The sequence below is a fragment of the Triticum aestivum genome, chromosome 5A (assembly GCF_018294505.1).
Source record: "Triticum aestivum cultivar Chinese Spring chromosome 5A, IWGSC CS RefSeq v2.1, whole genome shotgun sequence".
NCBI lineage: Eukaryota > Viridiplantae > Streptophyta > Magnoliopsida > Poales > Poaceae > Triticum > Triticum aestivum.
The window spans coordinates 313,126,465-313,140,170 of record NC_057806.1 but is presented as its reverse complement, the minus strand read 5'-3'; the positions used below and the strand labels follow the sequence as shown (position 1 = coordinate 313,140,170).

At 41.9% G+C, this 13,706-nt stretch overlaps 1 long non-coding RNA gene across 1 annotated transcript; it reads right to left on the bottom strand.

Moving 5' to 3' along the window:
* Positions 1 to 8,873: 8,873 nt before the first annotated feature.
* Positions 8,874 to 13,473, bottom strand: LOC123106851 (uncharacterized). Its single transcript, XR_006451528.1, has 4 exons — positions 13,371 to 13,473; positions 12,655 to 12,724; positions 9,274 to 9,441; positions 8,874 to 9,168 (listed from the first exon to the last, which is right to left on the bottom strand). It is a non-coding gene; the product is annotated as an uncharacterized lncRNA (long non-coding RNA).
* Between the last annotated feature and the right edge of the window lie 233 nt (positions 13,474 to 13,706).

Sequence of the window (13,706 nt, the reverse complement as noted above, 5' to 3'; positions counted from 1 at the left end):
TGTTATCCAGACGTGCAATGACAAAAATTAATGGCCAGCCAATTTACACGCAGAGTACTAGTACAACACTACACTTAGGAATTGAATACCTTAATTAAGCCACTCACAAAAAGAATACCTTAATTAATTAGCACGCGGCGACCTCCACCCAGCAGGCAGACAAGGGCGATGCGGCGGCACGGCGAGACAGCAGGGTCGATGAGCAAAGCTTAGTGTGGCTGCCGCCTGAAGTTCGACCTCCACTATCCCGCCATCGACCGCGATGGATGTGCTCGAATCACGCCGCCGCCAACCTCGATGGTTGAGCTCCTCCTATCTCCCGCCGCAGACCGAGGATTGACCTCCTATGACGCCACCGCCGCCCACCGACCGAGGATTAACCTCTTCTCCGATAGCCGCTGCCTAGGCCGCCGCCGCCATCTCTATATGCAGAGCGGCTGTTTTTTTACGGATATCCGTGGAGCGGCTGTTTACACGGTATCTCACCGTAACTCAATTATATTGACATGGTAGTACATCACATACAGTTATGTAACGGCAACCATGTCTAACCTACGTTGTCTTCTCACACGGTTTGGTGCGGAAATCGTGTTTGAAATTGTAATACCCAACACAAACGACATGTACAAACAGTGTGCCGTATACAACATATATATAGTGCCATTAGTAGTTCCCGACCATTAGCTTATCTCCACAATTTCCCCATTTCCCCCAAATCCCTACATAGCCTCCAAATTCCCTCGCGTGGCGCTAACATTGGGGGAATGCGGACGAGTGGTGCTGATGGTTTCGGTGCGGCTACTCCTGCTCGTATCGCCGCCGAGCACTTGCCTAAGGTCATCAGAAGGCAGGTGTACTACAGATTCGAATCATCCTGTCAGGTTCCAATCTATCTCGATCTTTTTTAGCATGTCCAAAGTATAGATCCTTGCTGAATCCGTCCTGAATGACCCCCCCCCAGGAAAGCGATCTGCCGCCGGATCCGGAGCTTGACTCCAGACTCCCGCAACACGAGTTCGACTCCGAGTTTTGCGCCACCGAGAAGTACCAAAAGCTGAGTTGTGTGCACGGGCACACTCCCGCTCGACGTGTATGCACGGAGGGATTCGACATTGGCAGGCGGTTTCTCAGTTGCCCCTTAGAGGTTAGTGCTAATTAAGTTCATCATTTTACTTCAGTTAATGCCACCGCTCATCCAGAATACTATTTAACATTGGCAGGGATATGAGGCTTGTGCCTTTGTTAACTGGCTGGATGAAGAATGGCATGGCAGGGCTCGGAGTGTTATCACCAAGCTCGCAGAAGATAACGTAAAGCTGAAGAAGAAACTGGCTGATCTGGAATGTACAATCAGTACGATGAAGCAAGAAAGAATCAATCACAGGCAACAGATGAAAGCAAGAGACAAGAAGGAACTAGCATGTGTAGTTGTGGTTGTCGCATTAGCCATGTTCTATGCGCTGTTTGCAATGATGATTAGGGGTTTTGTTTGACAGTATTGCTAAAGCACATCTAGATGTGCTCTAAGTAATGCACATCTAGGTCCTATGCCATTGATGTTACGCGAAGATTCGTGCAGATATTTTTCTTTGTCTTTTTTCTTTTCCTTTCTAGTTTGATTATTACTGGATTTATCAATAAGAAGAGCTCAATGTATTGCTTGCCAACTGTCCTACTCCGTTCGTACCGGTACCGATGCATAATCCCAAAACTCGTTCCTTGTTTCTGTCCTGAAAAAGGAAACCAGCCAAATAGCCAATAGGAGTCCTGCGCAACCCCGGGAATTTGGAGCAACTGGGTACAAATAATTGCAGTTCATTATATCAGCGGTTAGATAATACGTCAACCCCCGCTTCAATCCCCACTTCAATTGGCAGTTCCACTTCTTTGCATACCTCGCTTAAGTGTCCACCATCTTCATCGTCCCCGGCAGGCCGCGCTTCACACTGGCACACACTCTGCAGCCATGTCGAGCGATAGCGAGGACAACAGTTCGGCCAGCAGTCTGGCACCCGATGATAGGTTAACATCAGAATCATCCCGCTCGTCTTCCATGAGTCCGACATCCAGCCCAGACCTCGATTATATCCGGTTCATGGAAGGGACGCCGCCTCCGGAGTCATTAGACGACAACCAGATGGACGAGGAGCCGTCAGAGGACGAATAAGAGGACGACGATGGTGATGACGAGGAATGGTCGAACGAGGAGGAGGAGGACGACGACAGCAATGACGATGACGACAGCGGCGGTGATGAAAAGCCAACGGTCAGTGGCAAGAAGCATCCTCGCCAAGATGATGTGGCGGGGCATCGAACAAGAACAACAACAAGAAGAAGGACTAAATTAAGCAGACTGTATATATCTCTGTTTATCCTGTCAATCTCATCGCAGATGGTTAGTAATATGTATTCGACAGAGATCTTCTACATTATCGCCAACATGTTGGTTTGTTGAACTGTGTGCCCTGACGAGCACACAATTCACAAAAAAAGACCGTATGGGCTGTCTATAATGATCGCACACAATTCTGATTACCGACCTGTTTGTCGGGTATCACACACAACTTGTTATGCCGAATCGTTTGTGTTCACCTCACTCATCGCAAACGGTTCATCGGAGTGAACTGTATGCCGTATATCGCACACACCTTGATCTGGCTGCCCGTTTCTGTTGTTCTGTCTCATCGCAAACAGTCCGTACAGATCAACCGTATGCCCCTCATCGCACACGCAACTATAATCTGAACTGTGTTTGATGTATCATTCATCGCAAATGTTTTGCATCATTTCTGACGGTTTTCATACAACACCATTTGCGATTATTGCATCGCACACAGTTTCTCGAAGGGTCTCTGATCGTAGTGTCGCGTTAGCAGCATCCTGCAGTAGTGATTATAAGATGATCTCTCACTAAATTTCAAGGTATAAGTGTTCTCCCTAAGTATGCACCGTTAGTTCGTCGTGCCGAGACACCACGTGATGATCGGGTGTGATAAGCTCTACGTTCACATACAACGGGTGCAAGCCAGTTTTGCACACGCAGAATACTCGGGTTAAACTTGATGAGCCTAGCATATGCAGATATGGCCTCAGAACACTGAGACCGAAAGGTCGAGAGTGAATCATATAGTAGATACGATCAACATAGTGATGTTCACCATTGGAAACTACTCCATCTCACATGATGATCGGACATGGTTTAGTTGATATGGATCACGTGATCATTTAGATGACTAGAGGGATGTCTATCTAAGTGGGAGTTCTTAAGTAATATGATTAATTGAACTTTAATTTGTCACGAACTTAGTCTTGATAGTTTTTGCATATCTATATTGTAGATCAATAGCTTGCGGATATCTCCCATGTTTTATTTTTGTTATGTTCCTAGAGAAAAATAAGTTGAAAGATGATAGTAGCAATGATGCGGGCTGGGTCTGTGATCTGAGGATTATCCTCATTGCTGCACAGAAGAATTATGTCCTTGATGCACCGCTAGGTGACGGACCTATTGCAGGAGCAGATGCAGACGTTATGAACTTTTGGCAAGCTCGGTATGATGACTACTTGATAGTTTAGTGCGCCATGCTTTACGGCTTAGAACCGGGAATTCAAAAACATTTTGAACGCCACAGAGCATATAAGATGTTCCAAGAGCTGAAATTGGTATTCCAGACTCATGCCCGAGTCGAGAGGTATGAGACCTCTGACAAGTACTTTGCCTACAGGATGGAGGAGAATAGCTCAACCAGTGAGTATGTGCTCAGAATGTCTGAGTACTACAATCGCTTGAATCAAGTGGGAGTTAATCTTCTAGATAAGATAGTGATTGATAGAGTTCCCTAGTCACTATCGCCAAGTTACTGGAACTTCATGATGAACTATAATATGTAAGGGATGACGGAAACGATTCCTGAGCTCTTCGTGATGCTGAAATCAGTGAAGGTATAAATCAAGAAAAGCATCAAGTGTTGATGGTTGACAAGACCACTAGTTTCAAGTAAAAGGGCAAGGGAAAGAAAGGGAACTTAAAGAAGAATGGCAAGCAAGTTGCCACTCCCATGAAGAAGCCCAAAGCTAGACCCAAGCGTGAAACTGAGTGCTTATACTGCAAAGGAAATGGTCACTGGAAGTGGAACTGCCCTAGATACTTGGCGGATAAGAAGGATGGCAAAGTGAACAAAGCTATATTTGATATACATGTTATTGATGTGTACTTTACTAGTGTTTATAGCAACCCCTCAGTATTTGATATTGGTTCAGTTGCTAAGAGTAGTAACTCGAAACGGGAATTGCAAAATAAACAGAGACTAGTTAAGGGCGAGGTGATGATGTGAGTTGGAAGTGATTCCAAGGTTGATAAGATCACCATCACACACTCCCTTTACCTTCGGGATTAGTGTTGAACCTAAAATAAATGTTATTTGGTGTTTGCATTGAGCATAAATATGATTGGATCATGTTTATTGCAATACCGTTATTCATTTAAGTCAAAAATAATTGTTGTTCTATTTACATGAATAAAACCATCTATGGTCTTACACTCAATATAAATGGTTTATTGAATCTCGGTCATAGTGATACACATATTCATAATATTGAAGCCAAAAGATGCAAAGTTAATAATGATAGTGCAACTTATATGGGGCACTACTATTTAGGTCATATTGGTGTAAAGCGCATGAAGAAACTCCATGCTGATGGACTTTTGGAATCACTTGATTATGAATCACTTGATGCTTGCGAACCATGCCTCAAGGGCAAGATGACTAAGACTCTGTTCTTCGGAACAATGGAGCGAGCAACAGACTTGCTGGAAATAATACATACTGATGTGTGCGGTCCAATGAGTGTTGAGGCTCGCGACGGGTATCGTTATTTTCTGACCTTCACAGATGATTTGAGTAGATATGGGTATATCTACTTGATGAAACATAAGTCTGAAACATTTGAAAAGTTCAAAGAATTTCATAGTGAAGTGGAAAATCATCGTAACAAGAAAATAAAGTTTCTACGATCTGATCGCGGAAACAAATATTTGAGTTATGAGTTTGGTCTTCATTTGAAACAATGTGAATAGTTTCGCAACTCACGCCACCTGGAACACCACAATGTAATGGTGTGTCCGAACGTCGTAACCGCACTTTATTAGATATGGTGCGATCTATGATGTCTCTTATCGATTTACCACTATCGTTTTGGGGTTATGCATTAGAGACAGTTGCATTCTCGTTAAATAGGGCACCATCTAAATCCGTTGAGACGACACCGTATGAACTGTGGTTTGGCAAGACACCTAAGATGTCGTTTCTTAAAGTTTGGGGTTGCAATGCTTATGTGAAAAAGGTTTTAGCCTGATAAGCTCGAACCTAAATCGGACAAATGTGTCTTCATAGGATACCCAAAGGAGACTATTGGGTACACCTTCTATCACAGATCCGAAGGCAAGATATTCGTTGCTAAGAATGGATCCTTTCTAGGGAAGGAGTTTCTCTCGAAAGAAGTGAGTGGGAGGAAAGTGGAACTTGATGAGGTAATTGTACTTTCTCTCGAATTGGAAAGTAGCTCATCACAGAAATCGGTTCCAGTGATGCCTACACCAACTAGAGAGGAAGCTAATGATAATGATCATGAAACTTCAAATCAAGTTACTGCCGAACCTCATAGGTCAACCAAAGTATGGTCCGCACCAGAGTAGTATGGTAATCCTTTCTGGAAGTCATGTTACTAGACCATGACGAACCTACGAACTATGAGAAAGCAATGATGAGCCCAGATTCCGTGAAATGGCTTGAAGCCATGAAATCTGAGATGGGATCCATGTATGAGAACAAAGTACGGACTTTGATTGACTTGCCCGATGATCGGCGAGCCTTTGAAAATAAATGGATCTTCAAGAGGAAGACGGACGCTGATAGTAGTGTTGCTATCTACAAAGCTCGAATTGTCGCAAAAAGTTTTCGACAAGTTCAAGGTGTTGACTACGATAAGATTTTCTCACTAGTAGTGATGCTTAAGTTTGTCTGAATCATGTTAGCAATTGCCACATTTTATGAAATCAGGCAAATGGATGTCAAAATTACATTCCTGAATGGATTTCTTAAAGAAGAGTTGTATATGATGCAACAAGAAGGTTTTGTCAATCCTAATGGTGCTAACAAAGTGTGCAAGATCCAGCGATCCATCTATGGATTGGTGGAAGCATCTCGGAGTTGGAATATACGCTTTCATAAAGTGATCAAAGCATATGGTTTTATACAGACTTTTGGTGAAGCCTGTATTTACAAGAAAGTGAGTCGGAGCACTACAGCCTTTCTGATAAATATATGTGAACTAGTTGACCCGTTGCGCCAAATGGCGCAGAGACCTGCTGAAGACATGTTGTCGATGAAAATAGTTTCATGCTGCAAGAACCTTCAACTAAATCATGCTATTTTTTAAACATGTTTATTATGTTGTTAGATAATAGTCTGGGAAAAGGGAAACTTTGCATAATATGCATATGTTCAGTTTGAAAATATGGGCACTATGATGAGAGAGTAAAGTTGGCATGGTTGTATTTTCTTAGCAAGTTTGGAAACATGGTTATCATGATGAGAAACTTGGCCATGCATATTTTTCCTGCAAAAACAGAGGGAAAAGATAAGAAACCTAAGAAAAAAAACATGTCTTTGTTGTGCATATTCGGAGATATAGGGATCAGGAGGGATTAGGATAGCCCATATGTTATTTAGCCCAACCCACGTAGAGCGATGCCTGTGGCCCGTGAGGAGCTAAATATGAAGCAACAGGGGGCAGAGCCAGCGAAGACTGTCTATCCCCTTTCTTTCTTTCTCAGTTCGTCAGTTGGGTAACAAAGTGGCGCAGAGACCCACTGAATCCATCTTCAGTATGAAAAGAAATTCCATGTTTTAGTTGTTTTAGTAGCAGGCAAGCATATATGATAACCAATTTAACCCCCTTTAATAAAAAGTAGAGACTTGTCATCTACAATGAGATATACCTACACATTTTAATTTGATAGTAGACTCCCATTTCAAGACCATGTCATGTTGAAAAAATGTGTATTTTTCAGTAATCTCCCGTTGCGCCAAATTGCGAACAGACCCACACCATACGTGCTTTGAAAATATTCCATCTATCAGTATTGAGCAAGCACATATGGTTACTATTCTAACCACTATATAAACAAAATGAACAGGGGGGCTTGTATAAGGGTAACCAAAGTTCAAAAGAAAAAAAGTGTTGTATGTGTTGTTTTTCTGATGATTTGGGTCTTGGAACACCTGAATAGGCAAGCACAGTATTGCAAGTAAGAAAATGTGAAACATTGCTAATAACTTGCCTCATATACATGATAGTTTTAGGTCATACAAGCAATGGGGAAAAGAAAAGCAGTCTATATGTGATGAAGCAAGCCTAAGTCAAATAGGTAATGCCCATACAACCAAATTCATTACAATGGATGGATTTCAGTCCTAAAACTGGAAAGTAAATATGTATAACATAAGTGAATCATAGAACGTGGTTTATACACAGCACGATAGTCTTCCTGTGAGTACAACTTCTACCACACATCGCCTGTAAACAAAAGAAAAGATAACCATACCATACTCAAGTTGACCAGTGCAAAGAGTCGCTATAAAATAGAAACTTCAAAGACCATATCAGGTAATATGTTGATAGGATTTAGAAAACAATGTCCGGAAAACAAAAATATTTCTCAGTACATAGTAGGATATCATGCATGCAGCAATCATGTACATAGGTGTTCTCATCAATGAACTAACATCAAGCAGAAAAACTAAAAGGCGCCATTCTAGGAAAGTCTGTATATTCTACATGCATCGACCACCTCAAAACTGAAATGGAAAGCAATATTATTAATCAACAAAAAACAAAAATATATTTTTCAGAATCCATGAGAACGAATGGAGTGGAAACAGAAAATATTTATAAATCTTTGAAGGATACGAAAGAACTGCAATATTATAGGCTAACGGAATTGATCTTTTCCAAAGATCTTTGCTAGAAGGAAAAAAAACAGGTTTAACCTTGGAAGAGGATTATTTTTGTTTATGGTGCAATGTAGCTTGCTAGCATTATGCAATGCAATAAAGGAGAAACTACTCTATTAACGGCAAATTATACAGTGATAGGTGGTGTTGAAAACAAAACTGATATAAAATGTACATGCCAATGTATCTTAATCATAGCAAACAACAAACAGCCAACAATGAGAAAATGCATACCACATAGCAACAACCAACAATAAGCACATGCATCACCCGCTGCTGCGAAAACAGACTCATCTCGTTGGAGAGAAGCATGGTGGAGAAAATCAAAATCCACCAGAACCAAAAAGAAATCAAGCACGCATTACACATAAAACATTTACCCTAAGTTCATGCATTAGAAAAATAAGCGAGGGCACCACATTTTCTAAAACTATAGTTTAAAGTTAGCAATCTAAACATATACACATATCCTAGGTGCGAAGAGTATCTTAACCACGGCTCTGGTTTTAGCTGAAACTTGCTTTTTTAGATATAGCAGTACATAAAAACACAATGAACATCTGAATAAGAAATTATTCTTATGAAATTAATATGGCATGGGACTACTATGGACAATGATGGAACATTTATGGTGACACAGTTTTCAGAAATCTTTTTCATTGTCATAGTGGATCTTAGGGGAAATGGACTTTCAATCAACTTCATAGTGGATCTTAGGGGAAAATTTCCTATGCCACTACAACACCGACAAGTGCGACCATGTGTTCATCAAAACAATATTACCAATTCTTTTGGTTGCAATGAAACACCGAAAACCTGGCTCGAGTACATTTGAACAATAACATTTTCGACTATCTACATACCTGTAAAATTACATACTCATATATAAAGCTTTCAAAGTATAAGTATTTTTCAGGTCTGGACAGATTCAAGCGACTGAAAGAATATTATCCTTTTTAGTTAAAATTAAATAGCTTAATCTTCTATCAGATTTACATGGGCCTTAGGGTATAGAACAGACTTACAGTTGGATAGTAATTCGTGAAAACAGAGTAACCAGTGATAATCAAATCCATTACTGCATCAAGGTACTTTTTTCACATGATCATGCCATAAAGGCATTCCAGATTTGCAGAAGAAAGGTAGGAAACTCCTACAAAGCAGCAAGCAAAACACCCAGATTCAGAGCAGCTGGGAACGAATAAATTCAGAAATAGATACTTAGTAAACATTGAGATTGCACGTGTTCTATTGCTACCTGCCTTCTCTTGTTAAGTAACTCATTCAAAGGCGGATAGTAGCTCACTGATTAGTAGGTGGTGGTGTTCTAGATGCTCGTCCCTTCTCACCTTGGGCTCTCTGAATAAGTGATTATGTATTACCAAATCCAATGATGGCTAGCTCCATGAAGATCACACATGTACCACTTCAAGCAAGCAAGCCAGCTGTTAGATCTATTTGTCCATATAAGATAGGAGTAGGAATACATGCATATCCTGCTATATGTCATTCAAATTTCATTTTTCGAATATGCTAGCCTGCTAATTGCATTGGGACAAATTTGTAGAAGCTAATCAGGGCATCTCCAATGCAAGAGTGCTTGTTCGGCGCTTAGGAAATAAAAAATAATAATAACGGAAGTAGCATCGATCTAGCAGTCTACAACAAATGATGCATGTCAAAACGCAAAACAGATTAACGAAATGAACTACTTACGCTCTGGCAAGGTCAAGAGCTATATGTATACCCTGTCTTGGGATATATGGGCCAGCAACAGCGTACCACCTGTAGTATTGTCTAGGCTAATGAGGTAAGATTATCCACTGTTGAGTTACTTTTCATTTTGCCCTTCAATTCAAGTGCTTACAGAACAACACATGCATTTTTTTCAACCTTACAACAGTCCAAATTTTTTCGAAGAGGATTTAAATCGTTTCTTTTGCGAGTGATGCGTACGTACAGTTTGGGGAAATAAGTGAACGCGGAACAACAAATCCTTGATGAATCAGTAATCAAATGTAACAAAATGATGAGGTGAGAAAGATGGTTCAGCCTGTGTCTGAATCATTCAGCCTCTCATTATTTTGAGAAAATAGGCTCAAGACAAAACATCATCTATCAGCCTGCTTAAGTGAGTTTCATAGTGGAGTGTTCCTTGCACTTCAGGAGCACACCACGGATTCTTGGTCATTCAAATAAAGAGCTTTTTCTCACCTACTCTATTATAATGTGATTGCTAGATCACGTACTAAGTGTGTTGAAAAGAGAAGTTTTTTTGCAGTCAAAATAAAAAACACGAGTAATCCAACCCAAACCAAGAGCTGATGTGGTGACGAACACTGCCCTTATTCAGAACCTTGAAAAGGGTGAATCCAGCGGGTGTCTCCAACGACATCAACATCTCCAACCAAGCAGCAACTCAACTCACCTAGATCGAAGCACACCACACAATGAAATCAAAATGTAACGAAATGATGAGGTGAGAAAGATGGTTCAGCATGTGTCTGAATCATTCAGCCTCTCATTATTTTGAGAAAATAGGCTCAAGACAAGGTATCATCTATCAACCTGCTTAAGTGAGTTTCGTAGTGGAGTGTTCCTTGCAGTTCAGGAGAACACCACGGATTCTTGTGTTGGAAATATGCCCTAGAGGCAATAATAAAATATTATTATTATATTTCCTTGTTCATGATAATTGTCTATTGTTCATGCTATAATTGTGTTATCCGTAAATCATAATACATGTGTGAATACATAGACCATAACATGTCCCTAGTAAGCCTCTAGTTAATTAGCTCGTTGATTAATAGATAGTCACGGTTTCCTGACTATGGACATTGGATGTCATTGATAACGGGACCACATCATTAGGAGAATGATGTGATGGACAAGACCCAATCCTAAGCATAGCACAAGATCGTGTAGTTCGTTTGCTAGAGCTTTTCCAATGTCAAGTATCATTTCCTTAGACCATGAGATCGTGTAACTCCTGGATGCCGTAGGAGTGCTTTGGGTGTACCAAACGTCACAACGTAACTGGGTGACTATAAAGGTATACTACAGGTATCCCCGAAAGTATCTGTTGGGTTGACACGGATCGAGACTGGAATTTGTCACTCCGTATAACGGAGAGGTATCTCTGGGCCCACTCGGTAATGCATCATCATAATGAGCTCAATGTGACCAAGTGTTTGGTCATGGGATCATGCATTACGGTACGAGTAAAGTGACTTGCCGGTAACGAGATTGAACGAGGTATTGGGATACCGACAATCGAATCTCAGGCAAGTAACGTACCGATTGACAAAGGGAATTGAATACGGGATTGATTGAATCCTCGACATCGTGGTTCATCTGATGAGATCATCGTGGAACATGTGGGAGCCAACATGGGTATCTAGATCCCACTGTTGGTTATTGACCGGAGAGTCGTCTCGGTCATGTCTGCATGTCTCCCGAACCTGTAGGGTCTACACACTTAAGGTTCGGTGACGCTAGGGTTGTAGAGATATTAGTATGTGGTAACCCGAAAGTTGTTCGGAGTCCCGGATGAGATCCCGGACGTCACGAGGAGTTCCGGAATGGTCCGGAGGTAAAGATTTATATATAGGAAGTCCAGTTTCGGCCATCGGGAAAGTTTCGGGGGTAATCGGTATTGTAACGGGACCACCGGAAGGGTCCCGGGGGTCCACCGGGTGGGGCCACCTATCCCGAAGGGGCCCATGGGCTGAAGTGGGAGGGGAACCAGCCCCAAGTGGGCTGGTGCGCCCCCCATGGGCCTCCCCCTGCGCCTAGGGTTGGAAACCCTAGGGGTGGGGGCGCCCACTTGACTTGGGGGGCAAGCCCCCCTTGGCCGCCGCCCCCCCTTGGAGATTGGATCTCCTAGGGCCGGCGCCCCCCCTAGGGGCCCTATATATAGTGGGGGGAGGGAGGGCAGCCGCACCAAGTCTCTGGTGCCTCCCTCTCCCCACGTAACACCTCTCTCTCTCTCTCTCGTTGGAGCTTGGCGAAGCCCTGCCGAGATCACCGCTGCTTCCACCACCACGCCGTCGTGATGCTGGATCTCCATCAACCTCTCCTTTCCCTTGCTGGATCAAGAAGGAGGAGACGTCTTCCCAACCGTACGTGTGTTGAACGCGGAGATGCCGTCCGTTCGACGCTAGGTCATCGGTAATTTGGATCACGACGAGTACGACTCCATCAACCCGGTTCTCTTGAACGCTTCCGCTCGCGATCTACAAGGGTATGTAGATGCACTCCCCTCTCCCTCGTTGCTAGATGACTCCATAGATTGATCTTGGTGATGCGTAGAAAATTTTAAAATTCTGCTACGTTCCCCAACATCTTGGTCATTCAAATATCACTTACTCTATTATAATGTGATTGCTAGATCACGTACTAAGTGTGTTGAAAAGAGAAGTTATTTGCAGTCAAAATAAAAAAACACGAGTAATCCAAACCATGTACAGGTATCATTTTCCTCAGGACCTTCTGTATATTCCTTTATCGCCCTCTAAATTCTCTTTCACTTCTACCAGTGCACGCACATATATTGATTGAGTGCAAATAGAGCTGGCAATAGCAAACATATCCAAACCCAAAATGCGAAGAATCAGATTCAGTATAGAGAGAAGGATACCTTTGGGGCTACGACGTCACAAATAGGAGGCTGCAGCCACTGTAAACCAAGGAGAAAGCAAATCGCTGGCCTAGGAAAAGAAGGGCATGGTCAGGAAAATATATTACTTCTACTTACTACAATGGAAGAAGGAAACGGTTGCCAATACATAACTAAACAAAAAATGACATTTGGGGGAACAATATATAAAACACTAATAACAGATTCCAAAAGAAGTTGCATTATCAAAAACCCTAATAATCAACAAAATCAAAGTAATCTTCCTTGCCTCTATAGCACATGCCTCAACCTTATAAGGCATAACAAGAAACCATGTCTTCGAAATTGAAACATAATCAAACCGCTCTTAAATATCTGAAACACACATCGTATTCCTCCCCAAGACTGCTATTATCCAACTATGATGGTCTAATCAGATTCACATGCCACGAGCACACACAACAATCACATAGTATGTTACTTGGCCCTAGTTACTTCAAGCAGTTTTAACAAAATACATGTTACCTCCTCTGATCCATATTAATTGTCATTGATTTAGTACACTACTAAATCAACGACAACTAATATGGATTAGAGGAAGTACTTTATTTGACTACCTTATGTGGAGCAAAGGCCACACAGTCCTTTATTTCAATAAAAGGAAATATATACAAACAGAGAATAAACAGTCCCAAGAGAAAAGAAAGAAAGAGAAAAAAGAACCCTGAAGTTCTTACCATTTGAGTTGCTTAACTACTTGCGGAACTAAAGGTGCGAAGGCCAGAGGTAGGAACCACTATCTCAGGCGTTGGCAACTTCGCCTCTTGTTTATCGAATTAGTATGTACTCCTATACCATCACGAGGAAGAGCGGAATGGTGGTAACCTGTTTAACAAATGATTAATGTAATCACATTTGTATCCTCAACTGCAGTTAAAGTATTAACAAGTATCATACATACAAAGATTGATTTTCTTTCATAGGAAAACTAATAAGAAGTTCATGAGCCGAAACCAAAATAACAATGGCACCCCGCCTTGTAGTACAGCCAGCCTGCCTTCGCCATCGATAAA